This window comes from Aedes aegypti, chromosome 3 (genome assembly GCF_002204515.2).
Source record: "Aedes aegypti strain LVP_AGWG chromosome 3, AaegL5.0 Primary Assembly, whole genome shotgun sequence".
Classification (NCBI taxonomy): domain Eukaryota; kingdom Metazoa; phylum Arthropoda; class Insecta; order Diptera; family Culicidae; genus Aedes; species Aedes aegypti.
In genome coordinates, this window is record NC_035109.1 from 346,111,989 (window position 1) to 346,127,182 (window position 15,194).

The window sequence follows — 15,194 nt, forward strand, 5'->3', positions numbered from 1 at the left end:
TCAAAACTAGCCATGCATAACAAAAAAAAGCTCAAAAATTGTGTTTTAAAATTCCATGTTAAGGTAGCTTGTTCTGTTGGGACCATGTACCGTGCGTCAGTTTTTTGACATGATTTAATTCCGTATCTTGAAGAAATGTTGTGGGTGGAGCAATTATGTTGCTAGTAGTGTCTGCCCTCATTTATAAGGGTATTTGAATCTTAATTTGCAAAGAAAAGCCATAGAAAATTAAAAAATAACTAATTTATATTTTTTTTCCATTAAAACCTTAAAACAGGCTTAATTTTATTGTCCAAACCTTTTCATAAATGTTCAAAAACTTAAATGAAATCATAACATAACAATAAATACAGAATTACTCAATAGTGTCATGGTTTTTAACTAATGCATTGAAATAGGAACTTCTTCTTTTTCTTCTTATTGGTGATACGTCCCAACTGAGACAAAGCCTGCTTCTCAGCTTAGTGTTCTTATGAGCACTTCCACAGTTATTAACTGAGAGCTTACTATGCCAATGACCATTTTTGCATGTGTATATCGTGTGACAGGTACGAAGATACTCTATGCCCTGGGAAGTCGAGCAAATTTCCAACCCGACAAGATCCTCGACCGGTGGGATTCGAACCCACGACCCTCAGCTTGGTCTTGCTGAATAGCTGCGCGTTTACCGCTACGGCTATCTGGGCCCCCATAGGAACTATGCATATTAAAAAGGGTTCATTCACCGTGTTTTTTTTTGTTGACATAAAATTTAAAGGCTCTTACGATTAAATACAGCTTACTAGTAGTATCTACAAGGAAAACTTGTTGAAATTACGAATAATTTGATTCTGTAACGATTAAATGAAAAATGTGAAATAGAATAGGAATGTAAAAAAAAACTCATTATTGAACAGTATACTCATGATTCTGACTACATAAACTAAGTTTTTCAAAATGCATTGTGACAAGAACTATTTAATATTATCAGTTTTATCTTATTTGGCCAACAAAACAATAATTCGTGAAAATTCTATGAATATTCTGTAGAATCTGTACGGCGACTGGTGACTTGACGGTACCAGGATCTCAGAAGTTTGTGGTGATAAAAAGTCGTACAGCTAGGAAATTTCTATTCATTTTCTACAGGGTGTCAAGATGCTCTTGAATGCCTCAGAGTGCTGATACAGCTTGGCAATTTCTATTGATGGCTTACATAGCGTTAAGGTGCACCTGACTATGGTCAAATTACTGAAAAACATTGGTAAGGCTTTGAGTTTTTGAAATATATGCCCTACATGAGACAAGATCATATTAATCCAGTGTTTTGAAAAAGCTTGGCAAATTAGATTGATAACATACAGGACGAACTTTAATGTTCGTTACTTAGAATAAGGGGTATTAAAAAATTGTTGATTCAGTGCTATCTGCCTAGATGGTAACTAAATAATTGAAAATGAATGGGTGTTGATACAGCCTTAAATTTCCATTTGAAATCCTACAGGGCGTTAAGGTGAAAACATTTCGGAATCCAAAGATGACCATCACAATGACCGACTTGTAACACTACTTGCGTTTTCAAAGGCACTAAACTGAAGAAATAGTACGCAAACGTTCCTGATCTTCTTATTTTAAGCTTTCTGCTAGTGAACATAGCCACAATAAAAAGTGCACTATTGTTGGAAGTTTCCTTCGCAAGATTGGTGCCTTTGATGTGTTAGTGCAATCTTAGAAGTTGGATTCCAAACTGTTTCACCTTAAGATGCAGCTGATTAGACAAGGTCAAATTACTCCAGGACATTGAAAAAGCTTGGAATTTTTAATTTATATTTTTCAAGGCGTTAAGACACACCTAGTCTACGTGAAACATGGTCAAATCTCTCCAGGACGTCGAAACAGCTCAAATTTTTGATTGATTCAGGGCTTTAAGATGCATCTGATCTACATAGGAAAAGGTCAGCTGATCTACATGACACAAGGTCAAATTACTCCAGGGCGTACATACAGCACGGAAATTTTGATCGATTTTCTACAGGCTGCTATGATGCTCCAGATCTCGCAAAGATCTATGTCGAATAAAGTCAAAGTACTTCAGGGCGTTGATACTGCTTTATCATACAGAGGCGACACATACAGGACGCTAGGATTAATCTGATCTACGAGGAATAAGGTCAAAATACTCCAGGACGTTGATACAGCTTGAAATTTTCAATTGATATCCTACAGGGCGTTACAATGCACCTCTTCGAAAAATTACTCCAGGGTGTTTATACATCGATGAATTATTAAATGAAGTCCTACAGGGCGTAAAGATGCACCTGACTCGTTTGAGATAAGTTCAAATTACTCCAGGACGTTGATTCAGCATGAAAATTTCGGTTGTTTTTCTATAGGGTGTTAAAATGCTCCAGGTCTCACAAAGACATGTGTGGAATAAAGTCAAATTACTTCAAGGAAACTTGTAGACTTGAAATACAGCTTGATCGATAAAGATGCAACTGATCAACGTGGAATAAGGTCAAACTATACCACGGGCCTGATACAGTGTGAAATCTTCAATTGATGCTATACAAGGCGTTGCGATAGACCTGATCTACATAAGATAAAGTCAAAATACTTAAGGGCGTCGATACAGCTCGGAAATTTCGATTAATTTTCTACAGGGCGTAAGGATGCTCTAGATCTCGCACAGATCTGTCTGGAATAAATTTCTTCAGGACGTTGATAAAGCTTGGAATATCCAATTGATGACCTACAGGGCGTGAAGATGCACCTGATCTACATATGATAAGGTCAAAAGTCTCCAATGTGTTGATACAGCGCGGTAAATTCAATTGATGTCCTACAAGTCAACTAAGCTCGACTAAGCAGGACGACAGGTCTGCCGAGAAAACGTGATGACATCAAATGATCAAATGACATCAAATGATAAACTCCTTCGTTTAAGTAACCGAAATCTATGAGATCGGCACATTGGTATTATAACCGCATAACAGTCACATTGAGATTATACATGAGCCTCGTAAGGTAGTAGCAACGAAATATCTATAAAAAATATTTTCTGACTATTCACACGATATACGATATGAGCTGTTCAAAACTTCAGCCACAAATAAACATTTTTGAAATGTTGGTAATAGTTAGAAAATTTAGTTTCTTCCTATACACACTTGGTATTCATTTTCTCAATGCGGTGAATACTGATACACTACTCTACTGCATGAAGAGACAACACTGACCTCAGGAATAATTATATGTTCTAACGAAAGAGAAGGACCAACGGAAACATTTGTGTAGAGATTGATTTTTATTTGGTTTTTATTTGTATTTTAGATTCCCAAAAACCTGTTTCAAGACTTTTAAAACCCTTCTGCAACCTTAATATTGCTGTGTGCATTTGAAATGCAAATATCAAATGCGGGAACACCGAACGCGGTAAGATTTTTCACGAGAAATGCGATGTCAAAAATCAATTTATCTTGCTAGGGCGGCGGTGATTTATTTAATTGTTGCTAGGTGTCCTTTGATTGTTTTGTGTTACCGCATTTGGAGGACGTTTAGTCAAGGTTTGCTTATCAAATGCAAACAGCAATACTAAGAACTTGTAAAGATGCCATAAAATGTTATAAGAATTAAAAAACAAGTGCAATCAAGGATAAGACAGCAGCCGTATTATTTGTTTTTCATTATTAGCTTAGGAGTGATCGATATGGCCATCAACTCCCCACGGTCATCTACTTCCCACAGTTCCCTACTAAATTGTTTTTTTTTTGTACTTCAAAATATGTTCATAGTGTATGATCGACCCCGAACCTGTTCAAATTGTCTTTACGTAAACCCGCATTTCTAAACTAGCTTTTTTTCCTCGTGGTTGTCAGATGTATTATTCGTTCAACAAAGCCTATAAAAAAATTGCTAGATTCTCTGAAGAAGTTTTAGTTTTTGGAGAATGCCCTAAAATGTTTTTACGAAAAATTCAACGCGGAGGTTCTGGTGGGAAAATGGAAGCATTTACAGTGATATTATTAATCCGGAAAATTGCTGAAAACACACCCGAAATTCCTAAATGTCTTCCTGATAGGTTTATTAAAGGAATTTCTGGACGAGTTCTTACACTAACTTTCTGAGATAATGCTTATGTGATACCAAAAATATTTTTGTTGAAAGTTTACTAAGTTTTAGAATCTAAGAACGAAAAAAAACACTAAAGAGTCATAGAGCTTGAAATTGTCTTTGAAATTCACAAATAAGTTTCAAAATACCGTTCAGATCCTCCAAACGATTTTACATTGGAATTTCCCAACTACTTGTAGGAGTGATGCTTTGAAATTCCTGAAAATATACTGAATTGATCCAAAACTCTTCAAGGAATACTAAGAAAAAATACATGAACAATAATCTCAAACGCGAGTATAAAAAAAGTAACATTTTAGAAACAGATATATACGTTGTTGAGGTATAAACGATTTCAATTTACCTACACCCTTTAAATTAAACAGATCGCAAGCACTCCTTCACTAAAATTACTAAACTTCCATCCACCCAGTGAGTACCGAAAGCTCTTTCAACCCCCACAGATGGGAGCTTTTCCCATTGAGCATAAAAATATTGCGTCTCGCCAAACCTGTACCTAAGCCACCCCAAACCAACGCCAACCACCACTGGGCCGACCGACAAAGACGAAGACCAGTCATGCAAGCGACCATGTGTTTCGCAATTTCTCCTCTGCTCCACATGATGATGGTAGCACAGCAAGAGAAGGCATCCCGCAATCGATACTCGCCCGTCGTTGTAATACTCCACTACTCGGAGATATTGTTGCGTCTTCTCTCGCTCTCGTAGTCGTTTCCCCTCACAAATGAACACGAAAGCTCATAATGTGGAATGAACGTAGCGGGTAAGCTCCTTCAGTGGGCCAATCGCTTATGGGGTTTACCTTTCGGTTTAATACAATTTGATTCTAATCCTATGTATGCCACTTGATGGTCATTAATTTTATCATGTATTTCAACCAAATTAAACGGCATTTCTTTATTCTTGTTTTAAAATAACGTTTAAACCCTGATAATAAATCTTCGAGCTGTTTAGTGGAATACTTATAAGTAGATGAAAACCCGAATTTAGTACTATACCATTTAATTCCACTAGCGTTGGTATCTTTTGACAGATACGCGCCGTTCTACGCATATTTGCCTTGTAGTCCATAAGGTTTACATAAAACATGGTACAAGTAGGCGTAAAAGGGCAGTTATATACCTTGTTGCATCGAATTGTCGGGCGCTTCGGAAGCCGGACACTGACCTTATTCGCGGTGTTTATCACCCAAATTCTGATTATTTTCCCCTACAGTCCATAATTAAGATGTCTTCTACTTTTCCATGTATAAAGGTTGTCGAAAAGACCATTTTTGGGTAATTTAAGACCAGAGTCCGGGATTCGAAGCATCCGGTCACTTCGAATCAATACGGTAGGTCAATTTCTAGCATTGAGCTTTAACATTCAGTATCATTCTGATCAAAACGTAAAAAAAGTTCCTAGGTGAAAATCTCAAGAAACCTCTTTCTACTATCAACACAAAACATGTTGCAAATTGAACCCTCTTTCCTCAACGTGGTCAGATAACCTAGAAGTATGTAACAACCGCTACACCAGGGTTCATGTTGCACACGTATTTTATATGTTATTGTTAAGGTGAAGATGAATCGAATCCAAAGTTCAAATTTCCAAGAGCACGGATCTGGAGTACCAAACATCCGTTTGAGCTGAAAACCTTATCGATTGGTCACCACCAGCTAGTGACCAATCGATTAAGTTTGTCACAGTACGTGTAGTAGGTATTGGAAAAAGCGTGACAGTGGGGGGGAGGGGGGTCTAGAAGTCTCAAAAAACGATGGACGTCATATTTGAATCATCCCAAAGTGTAGCAGTCTAATACCGGTGGAAACTTGATGAGCGGATAAGGGGAAGCCAGTGTCGATAAACGAAGAATCGCGCAAAGAGTGAAACAAATTCTTGGTACCTATCGAACTCTCAAACCGTCTACCTTTCAAACAGACCTGCAAAACATATGGGGACTTTTCTCGAAGAAGAAACACTATTCAAAGAAGTCTCTTCGCGCAAATTTGGGTATATAGACTCCGGGGGAACCAACATAGACGGCAACCTCAACGATCTGTGAGAGTCTATCCACAGTGCGGTGAGCACAGCAGCGCGAGAGCCCAGCCAACAAATATGTTCACATAACTGAGACTGCAAGCGAATAAAGTGAACACTTATTCGGTAAAAACAGATTGTATAAAATGCACACATTCCCTCTATTCACACATATCTGGAGGCCATATACGTACATTATAGAGAATTTATTATGGTCAATAAAACTTAAGATAATTTGATTGGACGTTCACTATAATTCGATGTATGATTGTGTATTGCAGTTTATACGACCTAATTTTTACAAACAAATAAAATAGAAATAAATAAAATATTACGAAATAAGCCATGAATCTCTGATCATTAAATCACCAGTCTGACACGGTACCACTATGCCACGCAATCGTTGTTGCAGGATCTAGTCTTTTAGCAAACATAAATGAAACATTGTAGAGCATCGTTTGTGAATGTTACCGATCTTAATTGTCATTTGGCAGATGACCAAACCAGTGTAACACTGAAGGTATCATGTCAACGTTTACAGTTGGAACGAAGTGCAGAAATTTCTATGACAAATATGTACAAATACATAGTACGAAAATAAAAGTGATTTCATTGTTTTTCTGTTGAACGGTGATGTTCTCTTATGTTTACGAGCTCCATTATGTTCTGTTTATGTTTGGTTTTTGCTTTGTATGATTTTATATCTACATTAGATGAACTCATATATATGATTATGATGATATATGATTATAATAGAGTCATACCAAGTGAAAAAGAAATCATAATGGAATGACAGTATGAAGTTACATATTTGATCAGATTAAATTAAAATTCTGTAAAATGCAAATTCAAGTCAGATGAAATTTATGACTTCATTAACGATTTCAATCAATTAAGTTTTGTACATTTATACAATTTGAAATGAACATCCTTATATGATCTCTGGTTAAGCCGACTGGAATATATATGAAACGTATGTTGACTCTAATCTTAATGTTGATATTCCTTTACAAACAAAACTTGAAATTGACAATGCTCTTTAAACATTAACAAATTCCATTGTTGAAGCCAGGAGAATTCCAATTCCAAAATGTGAAGTAAAATTTGAATCCGTGATTATAGACGATGATCTTAAACTCTTGATCCGTCTCAAAAACTTAAGGAGATGGCATTTCAACACACTCGCGATCCTGCTATGAAAATTTTATGGCAGGATTTGTAGAATGAAATCAAGAAATGTTTTGCACAATTAATAAACAAAAATTTTGAAAATAAAATTTCTCAATTGGACCCTGCCTCTAAGCCCTTTTGGAAATTATCTAAAATTTTGAAAAAACCTCAGAAGTTAATACCGGCATTGAAAGAGGAAAACAAATTATCACTAACCAATTGCGAAAAAGCTCAAAAACTTGCTATGCAGTTTGAACGTGCGCACAATTTTAATTTAGGACTTACTAGTCCAATTGAAAATCAAGTTACTCAGGACTTCGAAAATATTCCCAATCAAGAGAAAGTTTTCGAAAATGCCTGTGAGACTGATGAGGAAGAAGTGAGGACTATTATTGAAAATTTCAAAAACATGAAAGCTCCTGGCGATGATGGAATTTTCTACATCCTCATCAAGAAACTTCCAGAAAGTAGCTTATCATTTTAAGTTGATATATTTAACAAATGTTTTCAATTAGCATATTTTCCTGACAAATGGAAAAATGCTAAGGTTGTTTCAATTTTAAAACCAGACAAAAATCCTGCAGAAGCTTCAAGCTATTGTCCATTCAGTTTGCTTTCTCCATCAGTAAACTTTTTAAAAAGGTCATTTTGAACCAAATGATGGCCCATATCAACGAAAATTCAATTTTTGCCTATGAACAGTTTGGATTCCGCCATGGACATTCGACCACTCACCAACTTTTACGTGTAACAAATTTGATCCGTTCCAACAAATCTGAAGGCTACTCTACTGGTCTTGCTCTTCTAGACATAGAAAAAGCATTCGACAGTGTTTGGCATGACGGTTTGATTGTAAAATTAAAAAACTTTAATTTTCCAACATACATTGTTAGAATAATTCAAAGTTATCTGTCAAATCGTACACTTCAGGTTAATTATCAGAACTCCGGATCTGAAAGACTTCCTGTAAGAGCTGGTGTTCCTCAAGGCAGTATTTTGGGACCAATATTATACAATATTTTCACATCTGACTTACCTGAGTTACCTCAGAAATGTCAAAAATCCTTGTTTGCGGATGACACAGGCCTCTTCGCCAAAGGACGAAGCCTGCGTGTCATCTGTAGTCGATTGCAAAAAAGTTTGGATATATTTTCTTCATACTTTCAAAAATAGAAGATTTCTCCTAATGCTTCCAAATTCAACTAATTATATTCCCACATAAACCAAAAGCTCTTTATTTGAAACCTTCAAGTAGACATGTTGTCACGATGAGAGGGGTTCCAATAAATTGGTCAGATGAAGTTAAGTATCTAGGGCTCATGCTAGATAAGAATTTAACTTTCAAAAATCACATTGAAGGCATTCAAGCCAAATGTAACAAATATGTAAAATGTCTCTTTTCCCTTATTAAAAGAAAATCAAAACATTGTCTTAAGAATAAGCTCTTGATATTCAAACAAATTTTCAGGCCAGCCATGTTGTATGCTGTACCAATATGGACTAGCTGTTGTAATACCAGGAAGAAGGCTCTGCAGATAATCTATGTAAATAAAAATGGAGTGGTGTTTGTATGTCACGAAATGGCTCGAGAACGAATCAACGGATTGACGCAAGTTTTTCACTGTTGCCCTCCACAAGGGATGCGACGTGTTCGTGCGAGGAAAAAGTTCAGGAAAGTCTCCGGAATAATGGGGAAAACGGGAAAAGACCATGGTATCATTTTGTATGGGAGAGTGCATGCCATTTTTTAACAGCCTACTTGATGGCAAGACGAAGTTTGCCGGGACCACAAGTTAAAAATAAAATTTTGAAAATGATTCTGAAGCTTCCTCCCTGGTATAGTACCAATGAGTTACATAGAATATCCAATGTTGAAACATTGGAACAAATGTCAAATAAAATAATGAATCATTTCAGGCAAAAATCGTTACAATCTTCTATTGCCACGATTAATGTGTTATATGTTTAGGTCAAGTTAGGTTAAGTATATTCAAAGCGTTTTTTTTCTCTTATAAGCAGGTGAAATCAACTCACCTGTAAAAAATCTGAACTGCTACGATAAATGAAATGTAATAGGTTATTAACAAAATGTTAATAAAATCTTAAATTTGTTTCCCCAAATTAGGATGATAGTGTTGTCTAATAACACAGAACACCTAGATATACGAAATGAATGTAATGTTTGGAATTATACTAATAAAGATATTAAAAAAAAATATGACCTCTGGTTCGCTGGCAGGGGATAGGTACTACTCAGAGACGTTCCAGAAATGGTTGGTTTAATAAGTAGTACCAGAAGGTGACGGATAAGAAAAATGCTGCCAGAAACTGGATGTTAGTGTCTGGTATCCGGCAGAATAAAGAGCGGTACATGGAAGCGAAAGCAGCTGTACGAAATACTGCATCGTTCTCTGTTTAGGATATGAGAGGAAGAAGAATTGCCTGCTAGCTGGCTGGAAGATTTTATCTACCCTTTGTTTAAGAAGAGTGCGCCAATTATCGAGAAATAACGTTCCCCAATTCGATGTGCAATATATTGTCACGTATTCTGTTCAACGGATTGAGGCCGCTGGAGGAGTCCTTCGTCGGCGGATACTAAGCTGGTCTTCGTGAGAACCGAGAAACGACGGATCAAATGTTTAGTTTGTGACTAATCTTTGACAAGTTCCCGGAACACAATTTGCAGACTCGCCATCTGTTCATTGATATTACGGCGGCGTACGATTCGATAAAGCAAAATGAGTTATGGCAAGTAGTGATCAAACATGGTTTGTGTTGTTTTGTGTTTTGTGGATAAGATTTAGACCTCCTTTGTAACCTTAGATAAATTGAAGCGAGGAGAATCTGTTGTTCAACATTTTCCTCGAAAGAGCTTTTAGGAAAATATGCATTCAAAAAGCTATAGCCTTGTCATCCGGTAGCATATGTTTTGCGGACAATTTCGATGTAATCGGAAACGATCGTCGATCCTTTTGAAAAGGAGACAGCGAGGGTTGGACTTACCATTAATACCAGCAAAACAAAGTACATGATTGCCGGTAGGCAGCGTGGCTCCAATTGTGTTGGTGTTGGTAGAGAAATCGTGCTGGCTGGTGAAACATTTAAAGTAGTGGAAGAATTTGTGTACACTTCCGTGTTAAATTTAGGTCCATTCCCTAAAAAACATAAAAAATTGTTTTGTCCATATCAAAAAACAATGACTTAATCTTACATCGTAGGTATTTTTACATAAACATTTTTTTTTTGTTCACCAAATGTAGCCTCTTGGCTGCTCAGAAGGGACCCAAGTAGCACAGAAAACATCTTCTCGGTCAGAGCTCCTAAAGTGATGTTATATTTAGGTCTCAAAGATAAAATCCAATACATCGGTTTAATGTTCTGGTGATGTTTTAGTAAAACATAACTGTACCGCAAACGTTGAAATTGTGTTTTTGCTATATTTGTTATATCTATGTTTGATTAATGTGAACAATACTTAACAAAAGCATTCACCATAACCAACATTCAATCGATGGAAACATAGTTTTAAAGCTGATTTCAAAAACATATTTAGTGCATCTCTGTTATGATTGTTATGGTGAAGAAGTTATAACAATGCTTTTATCTGTCAAATGGAAAACATATTCAGCATATTGGTCTCGACGACATCTCAGTTTCTCTTTGAAGATGGTTACTTCGAAGCAACACATAATCTGTGGCAAAAAATAAGAGGAGTGGAAAAAATGCAAGCGATAAGAAAATGAATCGAAATATGATATTGTGAATATTTTCAAGAAAATTTAACATCTAGTCTTGATTACGATGTTCGCATTTTGATGAAATGAAACAGCATGCTTCTATTTCTGTGTTTTTATGTTTTTAAACATGTATTTTATACGCTTTTAAAACTTAATTCTAACGCAAAATTTGTTCTGACATATGTTTTTTTGTCAATCCCTACCAAAGCAATGCTATATTACAGCACTGGTCAGAAAAATGTACACATGATTGACATCATAATGAATTCAATTAATAACAATTGTCAGCAGAGTAGGTGGAGACTGGGTTCAAGCCTGTCATAAGGCTTGATGATTTCAAGTATCACATTTTTTCTGAAAGGAAACAATTGACAAATCAATTGAATTATCACACGAGTTTTGTAAATAATTATTACAATTTTTTTACCTGCACTGTACGCTTCTGCTCGATTCCACCATATTTGTCGCTTCTTCGTTCAGATGAGCATCTGACCCAATCCGATGAATTCCGCGGAACACTAGTTACAATTGCGCATCTTTTAAACGGCGCATGAAATAATAAGAGGTACAACTATAAGTTTCACCAGAAACCTAACACGGCACATAAAAAACACACACTTTATGCACAGAAACAACCTTATATTTTCAAAAACTCGATCAAAAGATCCCTGTAAAATGTCATGCGGCAAGAAATTAGTTTTTGATCACCATGTCACTTGAAATCAATGATTAGTATTTTTGTTTATTGTTTTTGTTTTCTTGAGCTGTCAAAACATTTCAAGCAAAAGGCAATGCGCTTGTATTTTTACATACCTTATTACATCTGGAAAACTTGATTACAACTAGTGAGTCATAATGATGTATGAAATATCATTGATATAACAAATCAGAATGCTTTGAGAAGTATGAAGTACGTATTGTAAAACATCTAGTGGAATCGAAAAGATGTTTTAAATACCGTTCATTTGTGCGCTTTTTCGGTTATAAAGGTGTTTTAAATTTAGTATTGTACATTCGAACCAAAACAGCGGCGATGTACGAAAGGTGTATTTTAAGCTTATTTATGACTTATTGTGTTACTTGGGGAATACAGTGCCTTCCGATTTTGGCAACATCCGCTTTTGTCTACTCATTATTTTGGCAACACCCGTTTTTGGCAACATTTTCTTCCCGATTTTGGCAACATATTGAAAAATATTTTGAATTGATTATTAAGTACTGAAATCCAACATTTAAGTTAAAAAGGTGAAAATAAGTCAAAATGAAAATGGTGGTACCATTGCGAGCTAAGAAACGTAATGTGGAACGTACTTATGAGTAGTACTCGCATATTTCAATATTATTGTTTAACGTGTAGGAGAAGTCTTATAAAACAAGCAAGCTATATAAATTAAAGTTACATTAAACATTAAGGCATCAAGATTTGGTGGAGCACGATGATAATCTACAGTAAAAGCATGTGTAATAAAAACATCAAATGTTAAGATGCTATAGCTATACTGTGTGATCGAAAACTTTTTGTTGTGATTGTGCTTGTATTTTTTAACTTATCAAATTACTTCTTTAAAATGCTTTAAAAAAAATTCTTTTCAATCCATTTACAATGTTTAATCACCACATGACTTTATTATTATGAAAATTTATTGGCTTTACTTCCGTTACTCTCTTTCAGCCTAAATATAGGTATCGCGTTCACCGAAAAAAGCCAATCAATTTTCATAATAATTCCTTCTAATCCTTTGGGGGCCCAGATAGTCGTAGCGGTAAACGCGCAGCTATTCAGCAAGACCAAGCTGAGGGTCGTGGGTTCGAATCCCACCAGTCGAGGATCTTTTCGGGTTGGAAATTTTCTCGACTTCCCTGGGCATAGAGTATCTTCGTACCTGCCACACGATATACGCATGCAAAAAATGGTCATTGGCACAGTAAGCTCTCAGTTAATAACTGTGGAAGTGCTCATAAGAACACTAAGCTGAGAAGCAGGCTCTGTCCCAGTAGGGGACGTAATGCCAGAAAGAAGAAGAAGAATCCTTTGATCATGCATTTTGCTACTTTCAGCTAAATACAGTCGACTCTCCACAACTCGATATTCTATAACTCGATATACTCTGTAACTCGATGGATTTTTCGGTCCCTTCAAATTTCCATATATCGTGCTCTCCATAAGTCGATATTTCTATAACTCGATATCTCCACTAGTCGATGTCACGTGGGAGGTAATTTTCTCTCCATAACTCGATATATATTTAAAAACCATTCTTATTTGAGGAAACTAGGTCCAATCCATGTTTGGAGGTGAAAAAATACTTGCAGGTTGTAATAAAAGTTGAAAAACATGAAAATAGTGTTAGTAAAATTAAGGTGATTTTTCGAGCATTTCGAAAAAAGTCTTCAAATAACAGTTTGTAAAATACTATCAACAAAATAATATTGCTTTCTTACAGAAGTGATCATATATGTATTGGAAATACAGAAATTTGTTACTTCGATTTTGTGATGTTTTATGTTGGTATATTCCATAATTCGATAATTCTATAAGTCGATGGTCCCTTGAATATCGAGTTATGGAGAGTCGACTGTATTTTCCAAATCTCAGCAAACCAACATAATGCTTGATGAGATCTCGTCATCAATTCTATTGAGTTCACAATGAAAACCATCTGATAAAATTGATTTTAGCATAGTAATTTATAAGAAATTCCACATTTTCAACTTAAAAGCTTGTCCACTGCATAAGAGGTGTGGTAATCAAAATTGCACTCTATGTTCAGGAAATCCCAAAAATAAACCCACATGTACTCGAAATCTGCGACTTTCAATATGATCTTTCTTTAAAGTTGCACATACACTCCCGTGAAAAAGTTTGGGTTCACCCTCTAAAAAAAAATACAATAGTGTTTTGTCCATATCTCTCTTATTACTTGTCCAATTGAAACTCTTTATGGCGCATTCGAAAGCCAATGAGTCATTCTTACTTTACCAGGTATTTTCCCAAAAAAAAGTTTATGAATTTTGTATTCTAAATTTTCTACTTAAAGTCGTGATATTTTTCAAAAAACACACTAAAAAAACATGGCCAATTTGCGCAGAATTGGATCGACAAAAATTGTAAATCAATGTATCCTTAGAATCATAATCTGATATTCTTAAAAGAGCGCTCACGAAATTTTGGCGGAAAAATCGGAAAACTATTCAAAATCAATAAAACAGTCATTCAAGTCATCGTACGAATGTTTGGGATCACCTGAGTCGCACGCAAATCATTTTTATCAATACCTCTGCCATTTTCAACTGATTTCAATAGTTCATAGCTCTTTCAAACAAAAATAATGGCGCGTACATGATTGGTTTGAGATTTCACAGAATTTTCGTGTTTAAAGTAAGTTCAGGTGAACCCAAACTTTTGCACAATACACCATACTAAAGGGTGAACCCAAACTTTCGCACGATGAATTGAATGATTGTTTCATTGATTTTAAATAGTTTTCAGATTTTTCCACCACAATTTCGTGAATGCCTTTCAATTAATATAGGATTACGAAATTAAAGACACATTGATTTGAAATTTTGGTCAATCCAATGTTGAGGAAATCAGCCATGTTTTTCAAACGTGTTTTTAAACAATGTCGCAACTTTAAGTAAAAGTTTAGTATACAAAATTGAGAAAATGTTTTTGGAAAAACACCTACGAAGAAAGAATTACTCATTGCCTTTCAAATGCACCATTGAGAGTATCAATTGGACATGAAATCACAGAAATATGGACAAAACACTTTTGTATGTTTTTTATGGGTGAACCCAAACTTTTGCACGGTAGTGTATGCACTCTAGAACTGTCGCAAATGGCCACTGAAAATAATTCCACGCTTGTACTGTGTACAACAAGTGCGCTTTTCAGTTCAATGCATTATTTCTATGGTTTTTTGTCAAAAGCTGAACTGAAGAAGGGTCCCAGACATTGTTCACATCATTCGTAATATGTAGTTGCCATGAATTTCCTGATACTTTTGGAGATTGATATGATTAAAAAACATAAGCATTTCAAAATTCCCTATTTTGGAAACATAAAAATCACGCCTTGTTTCCAAAATCGGCAAGACACTGTAGTAGGTATGAATTTTGTCGAGTACTGGGTCGTCTGTCAATCAATTAGTA